The following is a 14,744-nucleotide window of genomic DNA, read 5'->3' on the forward strand; positions in this document are numbered from 1 at the left end:
GAATATCCTGTGGCAGTACGAACGTGATCTATTACGCCACATGTGACTGTCCAAAAATTTACATTGGACTTACGTCAAGGGAGCTTAGGATGAGGGTGCGTGAACACGTGCGGGACATCTGTGCATCCAAGACAGTGACCGATATGTCCCTCCTTAAAACCTTGCCCCGCCATTTTCGACAATATCATAATGGCGAATCAACTTCCCTTAAAATTAGAGGGATTGATCAAGTACATTTAGGGGTGAGGGGGGGATTTATAAACGTAGGTCGGCTCAAATTGATGCCAAATGGATTATTACACTCGACACAATGGCCCCTAAAGGGCTTAATGAATCATTGTCGTTTGCCTCTTTTTTGTAGGGTATCCTGAACGTTGAATATTTTCCTATTGGGCCTTTTTGGTCCGTTTTATTTATTTATTTTGTGCCCCCTCTTCCCCACTGTTTCCCCATATCCCAGGTTTTGGGTTGGTTTTATTCATTATTTTTTATGTGTGTTTTTTTTTATATATGTTTCACTTATTTTCTTTTTTAGTTTATGCTGGACCTCTTTTCCATCCATCAATTGGATCCATATTTTATATTTATACTTGGCTGTTCCACTGGCCTTAATTTTAATATCTACACTGGATGCTCATTATCTTGGACATTGGTGTCTATGGACGACTATGGGATGCTATAATTTGAAGAGATTAAATGTGCTGTGATGTTATATCCGAATTCTTCAGTACCAACTGATATATATGTATAAATCTCTATTTGCATTTGCCTGTTTTATGTGAATATATATTTCTGTCCACTTTTGACCTGTGCCCAACATTCTGTGCACTACTTTGATGCATGTTACATTCATTGGTATCAGTGGTTGTGCGCATGCCCACTGTCCCTGTTTGTGGCCGACATGCGGAGGAGTGTCTTTTGCCTTCCTCTGGGCTCCCGGGGACTCCTCCTCCCCTGCTGCCCGGGGTAACGTTTGACGCTCTCTCCTGCATTGTCCGGCCCTTCGGGTGTACAGCGCGCATGCGCCGCGCCGAACTGCTTTGATTGGCTGATCGGGAGCCATGTGACTAATCACATGGGCTTAAGAAGGTCCTGTGCGCACTCCCCGGTATACTTCCCTTGAGAAAGCATGCCTGTAGTCACGCAAAACGCGCGTCGGGCGTTCCCCTTACCTGGTCCCGGGTCCACTCAGCCTCTATTTGTACACCTGGTAAGATATCTTTTCAAACTGGCCATATGAGATTTACTTGTGCACACTAGGTTATTACAATGGATCTATAATGTGGCGTAGGGGAATTAGCAGACACTGGTTACTTACCTAGCCCTCCGTCAGGCGCAATATAGATTCTCCTCAGTTCATGCGCAATGTGCCTGACAAGCACAGGTCAGAAAACCACCTATAGTAGCTACATATTTCAATTTCAGGACTATAGAAGTAGTCAGTGACCTTCATAGGAATGTATTAAAAGAGATTACACCAAATCAGATGCAAAAAAAAACATTTATTAACCATAAACTTATTAAAACTAAAAGTACCACTTTTCGGTAGTACCGCCAAATAGGCTCCAGTTATCTTTACTTAACTATTGCTTAAATATAAAATTATGGAAAAAAACTTAAAGGATATTGCACTTAGATGTTACTTAATTATTTTCTACTCATCTTCAGTGGTTTCAATTGCAGCAGAAGCAGCACAGGTACACTTAGAAAAGCAAGGCTGGCAGACGAAAGTTGCATGGGAAAGGCAGATTGATTCTTTACATATTTTGCAGTCATATTTAGAAAGCCTTCTGAAACCAGATACAAATGAGCAGGTAGTACAACTGCGTCTTTTAGAAGGTGGTAGAGTCGGTGTTTGTTCTGGAACGTCCTTGGGACGTCCTTTGTATTTTTATCTTTGCCCAAATAATAATCTAGATCTGTGTCTGTTTCCTCTGTATCAGTGTCATCACCATCCTGCTCTGTTCCAGAATCAGTGTTACATTCTGCTACCTCATCTTCAGATGAAATGTCACTAGATTCCTCTAAATCCTCAGTTACTGCTGGTTCTTCCTCATCATCTTCTAACGAAAAAATCTTCATTTCTTCTAAATGAAGGGGTTTAGATGAATCATACTGTTTTCTGGCCATTGCAGCAGAAAATCTGAAGCAAGAGAGAAAGAGTATGTGTTAGGGCGCAATGTGCCTTAGAAGCCACCCTCCTTTTGTCTAAGAAAACAGTACTTATGTACACTAACTTAGCATTAATCCTTCATAAAACAAGCTAAATACACAATCGTGATGAATAAAAAAAGAAAATACTAACCTTTCAATTTGTGTTGAAATCAGGCGCAATGTGCCTGAGAAGCCAAAGTGTTGATATCTGCTCACTAGAAGGTCTGCTGAGTCACTGTGATATCAGGTTTCACAGAGCCTGTAGAGTCAGGAGATAACTAGGAGGGGTGGGGTTTTCTGATAAGTGGGCAAGGAGAGAGAAGTGAAACTAATTACTGTGTGCCTGTCAGATCTATTGCGCCTGACGGAGGGCTAGATGTGGCTATATCCTATATACACTGTTTTGTTATTTGATATCTTGTGGCTGGGTGTTCTTCCCGGGCTTCTGTTTTCTACCCTGTGGTGTCTTTTTACTCTTTGTGCTTTTGTACTAAGTGATACATATGCTAACTATTAAAGACGTATTTTTATTATACTCACCAAGTTACTCATATTTTCTCTTTGCATGTATGTCCACTTAGGAAGCAACACTGATTGATAATCAGTTTCACATGCTGTTGTGCAAATGGAATAGACAACAGGTGGAAATTATTGGCAATTATCAAGACACCCCCAATAAAGGAGTGGTTCTGCAGGTTGGGACCACAGACCACATCTCAGTATATACGCTTTCTGGCTGATGTTTTGGTCACTTTTGAATGTTGGTTGTGCTTTCACACTCGTGGTAGCATGAGATGGACTCTACAACCCAAACAAGTGACTCAGGTAGTGAAGCTCATCCAGGATGGCACTGTGGTGCCCCTGTGGGTTCAGCCGCCACAGAGGTACTGTAAGGTGGAGACGCCTGACCATACTCCAACACCTGCACCCCACACCACAAAGTAGTGTAGCAAAGCACCTTCGGCGGCTCCCTGCTTGGAGTATAGCAAAGCACTCCTTGGTGGCTCCCTGCTTGGAACACGAAACATGCTGGGAGGCGGGTGGAGTTTAGTTCACATAAAAGAGCAGGAAGAGTTGAGTCAGTCAGTCAGTCTTTCATTCAGTCAGTGAGTGAAGATGTAGAAGGACAGAGTGTGAGACAGAGAAGTTCCCCAGGAGAGGGATGGAAGAAGGAAGTGCTGCAGCAGGCCACAGTGATCTGGGTCTGATGGCACAGGAAGGAGACAGAGAAAGGAAACTTGATTCTCCATGGGGAAGAAGGATTAGTACGGAACGTGAGGAGAATAAGAGAACAAGGACCAGGGTTAGAGGAGAACCCTTTTCAAGTTCTAAGCGCAAGGCCGGGGTCCGGTCCCCGAGGTTGTAGGATACTAATGGTCCTGCAGCAGACACCAGAGGAATAGAAGTAGTGACCACTTTATTCCCACACAAGACTTGGGGGCACAACAGCAACATATTAGTGAGCTGGGACTTAGTAGCAAGGAGTCCCCGAAGCAGGCTACAGCTGTCTGCCTTACAAGTAGAGTTCATAGGAACATCTGACAAGAGGAACTCCAGTGTAACTCAGTACTAGGAGTACTTCACTCAAAGGCGCTATAAGAGGAGACGTTCAGAAAAGGCACATATGTTGGCGGAGTGTAGGAAAGGAGTACTTCATCTTGCCTGGAAGTTGGCTGAGCTCCTGACCCGGAGAACACAGCATGGATGCGGGCACCTGAACCTGCAACAGACTGTGAGTAAAGCTTTGGAACTACATGCCCTGGTGTCCTCCACTTATTCCTGTGCCAACCTGCCCAGCACGGCTACATCCCTTGGGCCTGACACTACACCATCTAAGTATCACTTCACCTACACTTCCCTGGGACTACAGGCCTGCCTGTGGAGGGCTATACCATCACTGCTGCACCACACCATCTGTCCAAGAGGATCTGTCTGCAGCGTCGGCTTACATCTCTATTGCCGAACACCACAGGTGGCGTCACGAATCACTCATCATAAGCACACTCAAAATTCCCCTTTTACAATGGGCACCCAAGGGCCACGGGCCGGGTCTCAGCTGCCCTGACATCTCCCATTGAAGCTCATCGGGCCCGGTACCGAGTACCCCACAGCCCTAAGTGTGAGGACGTCCCAGCACACCATTGCGAACTGTGGCAAGAAGGTTTGCTGTGTCTGTCAGCGTAGTGGCCAGAGGCTGGAGGCGCTACCAGGAGACAGGCCAGTACACCAGGAGACGTTGAGGCGGCTGTACGAAGGCAACAACCCAGCAGCAGGACCGCTACCTCCACCTTTGTGCAAGGAAGAACATGAGCACTGCCAGAGCCCTGCAAAATGACCTCTAGCAGGCCACAAATGTGCATGTGTCTGCACAAACGGTTAGAAACTGACTCCATGAGGATGGTCTGAGGGCCCAACGTCCACAGATGAGGGTTGTGCTCACAGCCCAACACCGTGCAGGATGCTTGACATTTGCCACAGAACACCAGGATTGGCAAATTTGCCACTGGCGCCCTGTGCTCTTCACAGATGAAAGCAGGTTCACACTGAGCACATGTGACAGACATGACAGAGTCTGGAGATGCCTTGGAGAGCGATCTGCTGCCTGCAGCATCCTTCAGCATGACCGGTTTGGCAGTGAGTCAGTAATGGTGTGGGGTTGCATTTCTTTGAAGGGCCGCACAGCCCTCTATGTGCTCGCCAGAGGTAGCCTGACTGCCATTAAGTACCGAGATGAGATCCTGAGACCCCTTGTGAGACCATATGCTAGTGCGGTTGGCCCTGGGTTTCTTTTAATGCAGGACAATACTAGACTTCATGTGGCTGGAGTGTGTCCGCAGTTCCTGCAAGATGAAGACATTGAATCTATGGACTGGCCCTTCCTGTTCCCCAGACCTGAATCCGATTGAGCACATCTGGGACATCATGTCTCACGCCATCCACCAACGTCACATTGCACCACAGACTGTCCAGGAGTTGGCGGATGCTTTAGTCAAGGTCTGGGAGGAGATCCCTCTGGAGACCATCTGCTGCCTAATCAGCAGCATGCCCAGTAGTTTTACAGTAGGGAAGTCATACAGGCACGTGGCGGCCACACACAATACTGAGCATCTTTTCCTTGTCATGAGGCATTTCCACCGAAATTGGATCAGCCTGTAATTTGATTTTCCACTTTGATTTTGAGTATCATTCCAAATCCAGACCTCCATGGGATATTCATTTTGATTTACATTGATAATTGTTATGTTTTATTGTTCTGAACACATTCCACTATGTAATGAATAAAAAATTGCAACTAGAGTATATTTCATTTAGAGATATTTAGGACTTGGTATTTTAGTGTTCCCTTTATTTTTTTGAGCAGTGTATATGTAGATTGGTTATCCAATAATCTGGTTTGATAAGTAGAGGCCAAAAAATGTTTTCCGGTTGAGGTGCCACCTGCAGGTCATTGTGTCTTTCTGCAGGTTTATGAAAATTAATGTTTAAACTGTATTTAGTGATAAAATCGTGAATGTGTGGTTTGTTTGGCTCCTTTCTTGCTGAAGGGTGCAAGTTTACCTTTAAAATGGTGTATCATTTGTGTGTGGGGGGCAAAGTAATCAGCGAAAAATCAGTGCAGGTTTACAAATGTGTTTGCATATGTGACTCAACATTTGTGTGTATGGGGCGAAGTAATCACCGAAAAAGCAGTGAATGTATACAAATGTGTTTGCATATGTGACTCACCTGCAGTGAAGTGTGCAATCCTCCAATGTGCCTCAAATAGGCTGGGCAAGCACTTGAGCAAGCTGGAAAGACCCCAAGGCAAATGTTTGGATTTGTTTGTGATGTCTGTAAGCAGCTTTGTGGTAGTGTGCTGCCACCTGCAGGTAATTTGACCTTTCAAATGGTGTATTATTTGGTTTGTGTGGGTGGAGTATGAACGAAGCAAGTGTGCAATTCAACAGGCAGTGCATGTTTACAAATGTGTTTGCATATGTGTCTCACCTGCAGTGAAGTGTGCAATCCTCCAATTTGGCTAAAATAGGCTGGGCAAGCAGTTCGGCAAGCTGGAAAGCCCCCAAGACAAATGTTTGGATTTGTTTGTGATGTCTGTAAGCAGCTTTGTGGTAGTGTGCTTTGGGGTACTGTGGTGCCATCTGCAGGTCATTTTTCCTTACTGCAGGTTTATGAAAATTAATGTTTAAACTGTATTTTGTGATCAAATCGTGGATGTGTGGTTTTTTTGGCTATTTTCTTGCTGAAGGGGTCAAGTTTACCTTTCAAATGGTGTATCATTTGTGTGTGGGTGGAGTATGAATGGAGATACAAAGTAATCACCAAAAAAGAGTGTTATAAATAATAGAATAGATATTCAAAGTTTCTATGAGAACCATTTATTTGACACTTTTTTCTACCCTTTCTTACAATAAAAATGTGAAAGACCACCATTCTCTCCTACCCCAGCTTTGCATGGTTTCATACATGATCTAAGGGGTTCAGTAAGAAATTACTTGCAGGATAAGAGACACTTAATACAACCACATGTATCAAAAGATCAAAGCCATTCATTATAATGACAGCTTTGAGAGCAAAGTGCATCAATATGTTCCTTGTCAAGGGGCATTAGACAAAGGACATGATAGTGCGAGGGAGATAATTATAAGCCTGGAAATGAATGGGGTTTGAAGTGAGTAAACCTAAGTTCACACTGATTTCTTTTTTCTAGGGCACTTTCTATGGAAATTATCGGAAATTACTCTTCAGCCATAAAGATTTCGAGGAATTTCTTTACAGTCAAGAGTTGGCCATAATTGATAAATAGGTTCTTCCTTGGTTCTTATGGGGCCAGCTAGGAAATGGTGGATTTAAATAACTTAAATAAATGGTGGGTTTAAATAACTTAGTTCCCTTCTTGTCATGGAGAGAAATGTAGTTAGGGAATGTAGCTTTGAAGGAAACAATTGTAAATGTTTGTGCATGCCTTTTGGTGGAACCATGATCTTGATAATATTTACACTACCTTCCATGATTGAGCTTGGCCCTTTTTTGACGATACTTGAAGGTTGAAGGTTTCAGACTTCAGGAGCCCTTTGATAGGGGGTGCTGTGTTTTAGTTTCAAACTGAAGTTCCAAGCTCATGATAATCATGGTCACACAATGGAAAATCAAGAGTAGCTTTTGTTCTGGATGCACATTAGAATGTCGCCTTATTAAGTTAGGAATAGCTGAACATTCAATGTATAGGATTTTTACAGGATGAAAATAATGAAATGGTAAGACAGGATGTTGAGAAGGCTGAACTTTTAAATTCCTATTTTGCATCTGTTTTCTCTCAGAAAGGAAATGTAACATCAACTGTTATTCACTGTCCTATTAAGGGAATAGAAGAATCCAGGATATCTATAAACAGAAAGATAGTGAGGAAACACTTAGCTAATCTAAATGAATTCAAGTCTCCAGGTCCAGATGAATTACACCCCAGAGTACTGAAGGAGATAGCAGAAGAAATTTTTGAACCCCTCTCCATAATCTTTGAAAATTCTTGGAGAACAGGAGAAGTGCCAGAAGACTGGAGAAGAGCAAATGTTGTTCCTATCTTCAAAAAGGGGAAGAAGGTGGACCCAGGCAACTATAGGCCGGTGAGTCTGACTTCTATACCAGGAAAGATCTTTGAACAAATTATTAAACAACATGTATGTCAATACCTGGATAAGAATGAAGTGATTAAACAGAGTCAGCATGGGTTTGTAACTAATAAGTCATGTCAGACTAACTTAATTTCCATCTATGACGGTATCACTGATTGGGTGGATCAAGGAAATGCTGTAGATATAGTATATCTTGACTTCAGCAAAGCATTTGACAAAGTCTCTCATACAATCCTTATTGAAAAAATGACTAAGTATGGAATGGACAAGGCAACTGTTAGGTGGATTCATAACTGGCTTAGTGATCGGACCCAAAGAGTGGTCGTAAATGGCTGCACATCCAGTTGGAAGAATGTCTCAAGTGGGGTACCACAGGGCTCTGTCCTGGGCCCTGTATTGTTCAACATCTTTATCAACGATTTAGATGAAGGAATTGAGGGTAAACTGATTAAATTTGCTGACGACACAAAGCTAGGAGGGATAGCTAATACTAGAGAAGAGAGAGAGAGGATTCAAAAAGATTTAAATAAACTGGAGAAGTGGGCAGCAACTAACAGAATGGTTTTTAACAGGGAGAAATGCAAAGTACTACATCTGGGCAATAAAAATGAAAAAAGCATATACAGAATGGGAGGAATAGGGCTAAGTGACAGCACATGTGAAAAAGACTTGGGTATACTAATAGATCACAGAATGAATATGAGTCAACAGTATGATGCAGCAGCAAAAAAGGCAAATGCAATTCTAGGATGTATTAACAGAAGCATACAGTCTAGATCACGTGAAGTCATTATTTCCCTCTACTCCTCTTTGGTGAGACCTCATCTGGAATATTGTGTCCAGTTTTGGGCACCACATTTTAAAAAAGACATCAACAAACTGGAGCAAGTTCAGAAAAGAGCGACCAGAATGGTGACCGGTCTGCAAACCCTGTCTTATGAGGAAAGGTTGCAGGATTTGGGAATGTTTAGTTTGCAAAAGAGAAGACTGAGAGGAGACTTAATAGCTGTCTACAAATATCTAACGGGCTGTCACATTGTAGAAGGATCAACTTTATTCTCATTTGCACAAGGAAAGACTAGAAGCAATGGGATGAAACTGAAGGGGAGGAGACACAGATTAGATATTAGAAAAAACTTTTTGACAGTTAGAGTGATCAATGAGTGGAACAAGCTGCCACGAGAAGTGGTGAGTTCTCCTTCAATGGAAGTCTTCAAACAGAGGCTGGACAGACATTTGACTGGGATGATTTAGCGAATCCTGCTTTGAGCAGGGGGTTGGACCAGATGGCACAGGAGGTCCCTTCCAACTCTACGATTCTATGATTCTATGATTCTAATTATAATAGAACCACCTAACATGTCAGAATGATCTGGCCTGTTAAATTTAAACACCAAATCTCCAAGGAAAGAAGAAACAATCAAGGTTACTGCGATGTTTTACTCCTCTCTACATATTGTAAGCACATAAACACTTGGTCAGACGTCAAACTGATTGTGAATGTGTATAGAATAGTCAGAGGAAATTTACCAAACAAGCAATCGACAGTTATCTAAGGTATATGCAAACTGTCTCTTCAGAGAGGAAGAGGATTTGAACTCTAGTGCCACCTATTCGAAGTAGCAAACTTTAACGAGCCCTGAAATATGACTTAGGATAAAAGCCAAACCAAAATCTAAATTTGCAGACACTTTGTTTCAGGGTATTGCTCATCAGTGGAAAGTATGAGATTTGATTCGGCTAGGTGAGAGGCTAAGACTGGGATCTAAAAGGTAAGGTTTCTCCTTTTGGAGAGTGACAAGCCTGGTCTGGCATGCCTGTATGGAGAGACACCTCAAAGTGGCATGACAGGCCTGGCTTGTCATTCTCCACCTTACCCATTAGATCTAAGATGTATGGACATCTTGAGATCTTGACCAGATGTGTATCTATGGGGGCGAGCAATGGAGATTGTGTTTGGGTGCTGAATGCCAGGCCAATGAAGGAAAACCTAGCTAGATTTAGGACATGACTTTAGAAGGCTCTGCGCCATGCCAGTAAGGCATTAGCAGAGCAAAGAGAGTTAACAACAGGCAGTCTGAAGATGAGAAGGAGACTTTGCCATATTATAAATTGGCAATGCTTGTACATCTGCAGAAGAAGAAATATCCATGGCCAAAGCTCCTAGCTTGGGAACTTCTGCTATTTTCTGCTAAAACTATTGTCTTCTTAAAAAGACCCCTTCATTTCCAAAATTGCTCTTCTTCCAAGAAAACTTACATCGACACAACCAAGGCCCCTTTCCTGGCCCCCTCCTTCCTACTTTTCTCTCTCAAGCTTGGAGCGAGACTGAACAAACCCCACAGTGACACAGCTGTTCAATTATTGCAGTTTCTCTAAGCAATTCCCCGCAGTGTTTGCTCTGCAGAACAATATATAAATTTACTGCAAAAAGGTCTTGTGTGTCACACTGAGAACTGGAGATTTGCTCAAGTCCAGAGTTAACATTTTCCTTTCCGAATGATTTGGTAGTCTGGGAAGCAACATTCCGGATTCTGAGGAGTTAAATGACTTCCGCTCCCATCTGCTGAAGTTGGTTGTAGTTAAGAGAACTGGGCCCAGCATGTGTTTGAGCGCTACACACGCTCACATGGGTCTGCCAAAACATTTTACTAGTTTGCTTACGGATGACAAAAATTTCTTAACCCCTTCCCAGTATGTACTTCAACTAAGAAAAAAAGATAGAAACAATTGACAGAAGTTGAAATGAACTAATCAATCTGTATGGTTCGTCATAGACTACAATGGGGGAATTGATTTGCCGATTCCCCCTTTCTTTTATGGATTCTCCAAAAGCAAAGAATGCGAGGGGGAAATATGACTCAAGTCATAATGTTCTCATGGCTTATAGTCTTTGAGCCCAATCACACATTGATCCAAAATCTTTTTACAGCTGATGAACCCAATCACACATTGATCCAAAATCTTCTGATGGCTGATGAACCCAATCACACATTGACCCTACTGTATATTATTGCTACATTACATTGCAGTGTAGTAGGCAACATTTATCCAGAAGGACTCATTGAAACAGCCCGAGATGTCCCTTAATATGGTTATTTGTAGATGTGTTTTTGGGTCGGTCCAAAATAGTGTCTCTTGAAAGGGATGTCACTGTCACGCTCACGCCCTAACTGGTGGGCATGAGCCAGGGGGTTGTGGCCCCACTGTGCCACAAACCAGACTACTCTGGAAGGGGCGTGACTAAGACAGCTGCCTCAGTCTTCGCTGGAGCCTCTGAAGGTCAGGTCAGGCTTGTGCGGCAGGTAGCTGCCAGGTGCCACTCCAGGGTGGTGTCTGGCTGTGGCTGCTGATCCCACTGGGGGGACAGGACACTTGGACAGGTGCGACTGACAGGCAGGCAGGTGGGTACGGCAGGCATGGCTGGTACCCAGGCAGGCACGGCTGACACACAGGGCAAGCAGGCACGGCTGAGACACAGGGCAGGCAGGCACGCACAGCTGAGATACAGGGCAGGCAGGGACGGCTGAGACACAGGGCAGGCAGGCACGGCTGAGACACAGGGCAGGCATGCACGGCTGAGACACAGGACAGGCTTGCACGGCTGAGACACAGGGCAGGCAGGCACGGCTGAGACACAGGGCAGGCAGGAGTGGTATATGAAGGTGCAGGTTCAGGTACTGGTACAGGCAGGAAGGCATAGTGTATGAAAGAACAGGTAGAGATCTGTTCACACAACAGGTGCAAGTACTGGAACAGGCAGGAAGGAGTGGAGTATGTGTGGCGCCCCTGAGGCTCAGTCGCCACAGAGGTACTGCACCTTCTCCTAAGGTGTAGTGCCCCACCATCCAGGTAAGGTGGGAACTCCTTTCCACCCTCCAACACTCGCATCCCAGGCGTGGGGGTCTGTTTTCCCCTTTATGGTTTTATCATGAAATTATGTGAATAAAACTTATCGTGGATTTTATCAAGTCTCCAGTGCCGGATCTTCCTTCTCTCTTCATACTCGCATCCCACACAACAGGGTAGTTCTGCACAACCACATTGCGGCTCACTGCTAAGAGAGTAGCAGAGCACCTTTGGTGGTTCCCTGCTTGTGTAGGGTCGGTGGTGGGGTGCCGAGCTGGGGGGGGTGGTCCTACTTTTATACCGCGCAGAGATGACAACAGAGACACGATGAGGCAGATTCTGGGTGCAACAGGTCCAAGTTTATTTCATTACTTGCCGTCCGCCTGACGGCCTCCGCAGCACACCGCACGTTTCTTCACTTATCGGCCCTCCGTTTCCAGAGCCGTTCACACACCGTACTTTTACAATAAGGACGTACATATGCGTACTGTCCCTCCTTCACTTGTTCGACGCTCCTGCCAGGTCCGCCACTGTGGCCGCCCTAGGCCCAATAACCAACAGCGCTTTCACTGGTCAGTCGTCGTGTCAAATACGGTATATGGCACTCACTGCCTCGTCTCTTCTGCGGTATCTTTCTGTCAGGACCACCCCCTGACGTTTCCCTCTCCTCAGTCCCCTTGGTCGGATTCTCCTCAGGACACACAGACTGGCGAAGTCCTCCTGTCACCTGGGCTCCCCCTGGGGACTGGAACTTTCTGGAACCCTCCCTCAGTATTTATAACTTCCCCGGTTCCTTGAAACTGTCACTAACTGTCACCACGCCCCCCATGACCAACGGTTTCTAAAGCCCTAAGCTGCTGTAAAGTCCTTTGCTCACACTCCACCCTGCCATCTACTGGTCATCCCAAGGTACTGCACGTCCACTACACTTTTCTAGTTGTTTCCCCACTGTAATCACTGTCTCCTACCTACACTGTGCAAACCTATCTTTCTTCACTCTGACTAGTCCGTCCGTCCGTCAGGTCACCTTCCCTACACTCCCCCTTCCTTTGTCCATTGTCGTCCTCGACAATCGTCATCCCTGCCTTCGTCGTTCTGAATCTACACCTACATTCTGTTGTCGGACCAGAAGTTGAGCCAAACCCACTATCTGCGGGGGCCGAACCACACTGGGAGCACTATGCTCTGAGCAGCCTACTGCTACTCACCAGCGCGCACGCCACATGACAACGTCTTTCAAATTGGGCAAGGTACACCCGTATTCTCTCTACGGCGTGTATCTTTCCCCTACTCTCCCCTACTGTTACCTTTCACTATTCGGTACGCCATGATCGAGGCCACTCACCTACCAGATCATTGCCGGCGCCCGCCTTTCCTTCTTCAGGGGTGTCCGTGGTGTTGGGGACCTGACCTAGGATGGCTGTCTTTCTCACGTCTTCCAACTCATTTTCCTTCTTTCAATTACATGTCATGGTCGGCGTCCCGGTCTCCCAGACCTCCTCAACTCTTAGATCCCTACCGGATCTCACACTTTCCTTTGGTCCCGCAGACCTTCCCTTACCCGGACCTGTTGCATTTACTTTGGCATATTATACATTAAACAACTTTATAATAGCACAAGTACCCATTTTTATAATTTTTTTTTTTTTTCTTGCTTTTAAAACCAAAATATAACATAACATTGCATGTCTCCTTTCCTCCTCCCTTCCTTGGACATGGACACTCCCTCTCTTCTAAGTATCCCGCGCTCTGTCAGTCTAAAAAGTAAACACAATCTATCCTGTAAGAGGAACATAGAAAAACAGACATAAAAATCACAGATAAACATTTCTTTTTTTTTTTAAAAGCTGACCGCGAACTGTCCTTTTGACCTGCACAACGGTGCAACGAACTCCTGACAGTTCAATCCTCCTTTCGGTGGTCAGTAGTATGGGACCCCACAACCGTGGAGCTCCCAGGATGCAAGAAGTGTCCCTTTCTGCAAGATAGTATAAACGAGCCGTCCCGGGGGTCGTGCAGCCGCCATGCCAGCCTCTCCCCTCTCATGGAGCAGGTTCCAGACTTCCTGCCCCCTGGCACTCTTCTTCTCTATAACTCCTGCGACCCAAACAGAGGGTCCGGCATGAGCCCTGGAGTCCGGTGGGCGGGACTTAACCGAAGAAGGACGTGGATCAGAGGCGGCCGATGATTTTTGCGGCTCAACAGCCGCTGGGGCCAGGTGGCAAATGGGGACAACCGGGTCCTTGGAGGCTGGAATCACAAGGCCCACTAAGTCGGCCACAGTCGACTTCAGCAGCGGCATAACCGCGGCCTCAGGACAGGCCGCATCCACTACTTCCAATGGAGCCGGAGTAACGGTCGGTTCCAACGACGCAGCTGCTATCAGCAGGGGGAACGCAGCAACGTCTTCTTTGGATGACTTCCGCACTGGCGGCTCCAGGCGGGGTACCTCAGGGACTTGAGCAGGTGCCTCGCACAACTCTGCATACACCACTGGGCCCGATGTACCCAGGCCTTCCGGTGCGCAGGGGGCAGCGTGCTGCGGCGGAATGATGAGGGCCGCTGGCGGAGGCACTGGTGGTGCCGGGGGTACTCTCACCTTCCCCGGCGCTGCGGCCTCCATCACATCAATACGCGGCTTCACCCGCAGCCTCCGTCCCTCGCTCCACTGTCCCGCGGGTCTTTCCCCCAAACTCGGGGGCTCCGCTGAGAAGTCCTCTGCTGGTATTGGTGGCGGCCGTTCTCGCTGACTCCGCTCAGGCTCCGCTCCCCAGCTCAGCATCCCGCTGCTCTCCCGTGGCTCTGAGGGTGACTTCTGGCACAGCTCCATCCCCTGCCGCCACTGCCACTCTAGGCGGCCGATGCCCCGACACCTGCAGAGTCTCATACCGTCCGTTGGGCAGCACTCGAATGGTATCAGACAGCCGCAGCCAAGTTTTTCTTCTGTGCCACTCCCTCTGTGAGGTGAGGTGTCGGCAGGCCTCTCCACCCTCCTGTCAGGGTCCAATATATGGAAGCGTCGATCTCCAGGCACATACTGCTTCCTTTTGGGATACGTTGGAGGGGGTCCCAGTCCATTCAACATGACTGCAAACACCCGGACCTCTCCTC

General features: G+C 46.1%; 1 long non-coding RNA gene across 1 annotated transcript in view; it reads right to left on the bottom strand.

The window, feature by feature from the left end:
* Positions 1 to 1,227: 1,227 nt before the first annotated feature.
* Positions 1,228 to 14,744, bottom strand: part of LOC141082703 (uncharacterized) — a 168,924-nt gene continuing 155,407 nt past the window's right edge. The window contains exon 4 of the long non-coding RNA XR_012230554.1: positions 1,228 to 2,143. This is a non-coding gene — a long non-coding RNA (uncharacterized lncRNA). The remainder of the gene's footprint in view (positions 2,144 to 14,744) is intronic.

This window comes from Dendrobates tinctorius, unplaced genomic scaffold (genome assembly GCF_039654945.1).
Source record: "Dendrobates tinctorius isolate UK_male_01 unplaced genomic scaffold, ASM3965494v1 ptg000019l, whole genome shotgun sequence".
NCBI classification, from domain to species: Eukaryota; Metazoa; Chordata; class Amphibia; order Anura; family Dendrobatidae; genus Dendrobates; species Dendrobates tinctorius.